Source organism: Marmota flaviventris, chromosome 5 (assembly GCF_047511675.1).
Source record: "Marmota flaviventris isolate mMarFla1 chromosome 5, mMarFla1.hap1, whole genome shotgun sequence".
In the NCBI taxonomy this organism is placed as follows: domain Eukaryota; kingdom Metazoa; phylum Chordata; class Mammalia; order Rodentia; family Sciuridae; genus Marmota; species Marmota flaviventris.
Genome location: NC_092502.1, coordinates 3,488,272 through 3,494,271, shown reverse-complemented (window position 1 = coordinate 3,494,271; position 6,000 = coordinate 3,488,272).

The following is a 6,000-nucleotide window of genomic DNA, read 5'->3' as shown; positions in this document are numbered from 1 at the left end:
CAATGACCTTTATCAGTATTACCCATGTCATCTCACCAACAATATATGGAAATGAGTCCCTGATCTACTTTGCATCCTTTATTTACTTCACTTACCTAAGGGTTTTGTTTTGTTTTGCTTTGCTTTGTTTTATTCTTAAAATGCTTTAGAGAAGTCTCAAAATCAAAGAATAAAGACAGTGACTGAGAGTCCAGCTCAGTGGCAGAACACTTGCCTAGTGTGCAAGGCCCTGGATTCAATGCCTTGCAGTGTGTGTGTGTGCACGTGCACACACACACACACACACACACACAACATTGGACATGAGTGCCCCTGAGAACTAGCCATTGAGCCAATCCTGCATCATATAAGAACTGTCATCAGACAGAGCTGGGAGATGTTGGCAAGTGACATTGGTTGTCTGGACAAGACCAAACCCTGTGCCACACCCTCTACACTGGTTTCCTGTTACTGCTGAAATAAATTACCTTTAATGGCATAAATCAACAGAAATTAATGATCTTTCAGTTCTAAGGAAATACAATGCAGTGCCCATGGTCTGCACTTGTTAACCAGCACGCTTCCTTACGGAAGCCCTGAAGGAGAATTTGTTCACCTTTTCCAGCTTCTAAAGACCTGCATTCCTTAGCCCATGGTCCCTTGTGTTTTTAAAACTGGAAGCACAGCATTTTCTCTTCTCTCTGACCTCTCTGCTCTTGGACTTGCTTTTTCTGTATGTAACCATCCTGTCTTCTTAAATGCCCTTGTGTTGAAATCGGATCCTTCTAGATGGACCAAGATAACCACCACCCTGCCACCCTGTCTCAATGTCCTTTGCAGTGAAAGGTACTGTATCCATGAATCAGTGTGTGGATATACTGGGAGGGTAGCTGTCATCCCCACCATGGTATATATTATATATTTTTTTTTCTTAAAAGATTGATGAAGTTGTGGTTATAATACAAGGCAAAAGAAATCCAATAATACATGGTGTTGTTTTTACTAATTAGGCCTTTTACTACAATCATTCATTAATCCATTCTTGAATTAATGATTATCAAACTATTTTTCCTTTTTATCTATAATAACTCCCCCTCCAATACACTCTCTTCATCATTAAATATTACACACAAAACAACAATAATGTATTTAAGCAGCTAATCTTAGGGCACCTTGAGCTACAGTAAGCTGGAACTTCATTATAGGGTAAGATTTCCTCCTTGGAATGGAGCTGGGGACAGAGCTGTAACTGGGTGACTGTTGGAGTCAATGTGTTGAAGGAGAGAGCAAGTGCCTCTCTTACTCCAGCTCTGGGTGGACTGACTCACAGGCTCCTCACAGTGGGCAGGGCACAGCATGGCTGCCCACTTCCAGTGCCCGCTCACACTGCTGGAAGTGATCCCAAAGTCTTGTACACAAAGAAGCAGATCATAAATCCATCCCAGGCACAAAGCAAGGCAAGTCAAGTTAACGCAAAACATAGTTACAGCTGTGACACTGCCACAAACATAGCCATGACTGTGCTGCTGCACACCACCGTGCCTAGACACAGTGAGCCTGCTGCAGGGAGTGTCATACGTCTTACAGGAGGCCCTGAGGAGAGGGGGGGCACTAACCAGCTAACTCCAGAGGAGCAGGAGTATGATCCTGTCTCATCAAAGGCCACTCTTCTTCCTGGGAGAGTTAGTGCCTAAGAATCTCACAAAGGAAATCTCATCAAAAAAACAGAGCAAAATCATGCAGCCGGAGTTTTTGACACATTTGAAGACTTGACATCCATGAAAACAAAAGTCTCCTTTTTTGGGGAACTCGGGGGCACTTGACCACTGAGCCACATCCCCAGCCCTATTTTGTATTTTATTTAGAGACAGGATCTCACTGGGTTGCTTAGCGCCTCACTTTCTGCTGAGGCTGACTTTGAACTCACGATCTTCTTGCCTCAGCCTCCCCAACCACTGGGATTACAGGCGTGCACCATGCACCCAGCCCAAAGTCTCCATTTTAAGTGCTTTTCAGATAAGCATTTATAGCTGTGTTGTAACAGATTGATGTAGAAAATGAAGGTCACCAAAACCTAATTCTGAAAAAAAAACCAGCTATTGGATAATTGTTATAATATATCAATCTAAAAATATTAAAACTGTCTTTAAAACTGCTCAAAAAAGCCACCAGTACCACATACTAATACCACTGAGTTTCACCATTAGGAAATGTGCCAAGATGTGCCAAGTTGTCCTGCTTATTTTTTTTTTCCTGACTCCAGAGCCGTTTCTCTTGGCCCCTCATTGACCTGACACCTTTTTAAATGTGAGCACTGAGCAACACTAGTACTGCTGCATGCTCTTGTTTTGGATCTTTTGCTGGATTATCACCCTCTGTTGCGAACCTTCTCTGTGCTCCTTAGAAACCCCCAATCCTGAGATAACACAACACAGAAATGAGTGACCCAGCACAGGGTCTGGATCTGTCTGAATCAATTAACATGAGCTTTGAAATGGGAAAAGCATGCGTAAGCTTTCTGCTATGAAAGCCTTGAAACAGACAACTGCTGAGGTGCATGTTGTTATACTGTTGGATCCCCCAAGTGTCTTATTCCATCTATTCCTACATTTATGGAAACAAGGTAGAAAATCTAATGAAACGTCACACCTGGATGTCAAATACTTACAGTCTTTGGATGAATGTCATCAGAAAATGCAGACTCTGGGATCAAAGAGCTCTCGAGGATGATGGAGTGCAAAGTTAATATTATATTGCAAAATGTGTTCTGAACTCGAAATTAAGATACATTTCTACCTCCTATTCTGCTAGTAGTCCAATGAAAAGTTTGAGCAATGAGCTCTGTAGTTCCATAATAAATATACTGAGTGATTTCTCATGCTAGACAGGGTACCAACTGCTATACAGGTGTTTCATTTGATCTTTATGCAAACTGTTGTGTGAGGTAAATACTGTGATCATTCTCATTTTACAAACAGGAACAATGAAATTTGGAGAGCTAGGCCATTTACCCAAAATCACTCTGTTAATAAAAATGAAGTTGCAATTCTAAATGGGAAATTTGATTTCAAAATCTATACCACAATGTATCTTTTTTTAGACAAGAGACTAAAGCATTCATATGTCTTAAATTTTGTTGTTTAAAAAAATTAAATTGAATCATTTGTATTTTTATGAGACACCATGTTATAGATTCATTTCAGTGATTTTCAACTTAAAAGATCTAAATATTGGTTTATGTATTGATAAATGTCCCTGATAATGCTAAAAATATATTATAGACTCTTGTGCAAAATAAGCATAGTGATATGAAGGCTGCACCGTAGAATCAGTGCAGGAAGGTGGTTAACATCAGGGACTCTGGTGCCGGAGCCCTGGGTTCACTGACTGAGTGCTCTCCTGGACAAAGGTCTTGTTCTTTCCATGTTTTAGTAGATGGACCAGTTAAATGTGGATAATTAAAGTGTGCACTTCACTGTAAGGACCAAAGTGTTTCACAGATAAAAGTCTTCCAGAAAGCATGGCCATGTAATAAGCACAATTAAGTATGGCCATTATTAATAGTTCTGCTTTTAAAACTTAGTTCATTGTGGTCCAACACTGTTTAATTGAGTTCTACCATTTTCATAGCTCCATTGGGGTTCTTCAGAAAAGTGTGGTTGATCTAGCTTTCTAGCTGCCTTGCTAGAATTTAACTTAATTGTGCAGAGGGTCTTGAAGAAGGGTCTTGATTAAGGTCAAGTCAGCCTCACCTTAGTGCCCTGTGCTCTGCCCTCCCTTTCAGCTGACTCAGCTGCCCCTCCAGCTCTGCAGTGAGTTCTGTCCTCAGGAAATCTCAGCACAATTTTGTGAGAGTCGAGAGTGAGGATTATAATAGTTCCTTCAGTGTCGGTCCCCAGGGTGGCTCCCCATGGTTCTGTGTTAACAGGAGCAGAGTGGCTCCTTCAGGTGCTGCGACTTGGCAAGGAGACAAGATGAAGTCCCAGAGCAAAGATCTGAGAGCAGAACCTGACAAACTCAAAGCCACAACTGTCCTCAGAATAAGAAAGTAAGATGTGCTTCTAAGTTTGAGGTTGGAATGCTTAATGGAAGTTTACATGTTTCCACTCCAGGCCCATGGCTGTTATCTAGAAGAAGATGAATACATGCCAATCAAATCCAACAGGTACTGCTCAGGCTTCTAGCTTGCTGGTGACCTAATCAAACTCAAAGACAGAAATACATTTGCAGGCATATTTTGTGATCCATTCTAAGTTATTTTTTTTAACTGACATAAGAAATAGGTAGTAAGACACAAAGATTTCACTTTATGTGTTTCTGATTAGAGTGACAACTAATATCCAAAACTGATAAAAATCATATGCCACATATTAACCCACATAATGCATGAGGAAATGTTTGCTTACATGACCTTTGAAATATTCCTTCAATTCATAATATTTTCCAAATCATATACATGAAATGTAAGACCTGAAAACATACGAACTCGCTGCAATGTCACCAGAGACTAACTGATGGAATTAGAATTTTAGTAAAAAAACACATCTCAAATTCAATGGCGCTCACGGTCTATCCTCATAATTTCTGAAGTCGTGTTGAAATGGTCTGGAATATATACAGACACATAACAAGTTTTAAGTTCTATAATGTGTGTTTGGGAAACTTGATAAAATGGAGCCCTCTCTCTTCTTGAAATCTTGTGCCTTCAGTGTTTATAACTGAAATGACTATAATAGTGGAAGATTCAATACATTAGGTACAGTAAAATAAATGAAGGTTATTAAGTGGATTAAACAGAGTTGGTGCATATTTAAAGAAACCAAATTATTTCAGCCATTTAAAAATATTTGCTCAGGGGCTGGGGTTGTGGCTCAGAGGTAGAGCGCTCACCTGGCATGTGTGAGGCACGGGGTTCGATCCTTAGCACCACAAAAAAAGATAAATAAATAAGGGTATTGTGTCCATCTGCAACTAAAAAATATTTTTAAAAATTTTATTTATAAAACATATGTTCAAATGATATTATTTACTTATAAATATATATTAAACTAAATGTAGAATTCAATACCTTTTTTGTAAATATGTATTAAATGTATATTAAATTACATGTATATGTAATGCAGATATATACACGATGTTATCTTTTTAAAAAGTATAATCTGATGTAAAATTATCATCCATGATTTATTAAATATTGTGGTACATGTTGTGGATGAAAACATGCAAATAACAAGATAATTGCCTTCATGATTGCTGCTATTTGCTACTGAATGGTAAAATGATCACAGGCATTCAAACAAACACAGCTAAGGATGTTCATTGGGACTAACCATACAGGTGTGGAATATAATTTGCTCCAATTCAGTCCCCAGGACTTCCTCTTTCCCTCCCCTGTCCCCTCCCTATACTCCACCGATTCTTCTTCTTTGTTTCTTTGTAATTCTCTTTGTAAATCCATATAGCATTCTCAGTCAGTGACCTCTCCCCGAGACTCCTTTCTCCCAAGATACAAGGAGATATATGGAAACTGCACTTCTGGGCACCCTGAGAGATTTGCACCCTATCATGTGTGTTAAGGGTAAAATTATCAGGTCTTCTGAAAACCATCTAGTAAGTAAGTGTCAGTCTCTGAAATAGCAGATAAGCTGGCGTAGCAGAGGGTTTCCTCTTCCTGAGGACCATGTGGACCTATGCAGAAGATCCACCACCCATAAGAAGGTTGGTGAATTCTGTAAGCTTCTCCTGAAGCATCTGGAAGACCTCAAGTCAGAGTGAGTTGCAGGAGGCACACCCAACACACCGTCCTGGGAGAGGAAAACTGCGGCGTGTTGGTTACTTCCTGAGATCCAGACTCTGCACGGTGCAGCACGGACTTTACAGAAATCATTTCGACCAAGATAGTCACGTCATAGTTTTCAGGAACCACCACTATTAACAAAGAATTTTTAAAACACTTAAGCTAGCCTTATTTATTTTATGCTCATTGCATATTTTAAAAGTTTTTCTTATAGTTGATTGATT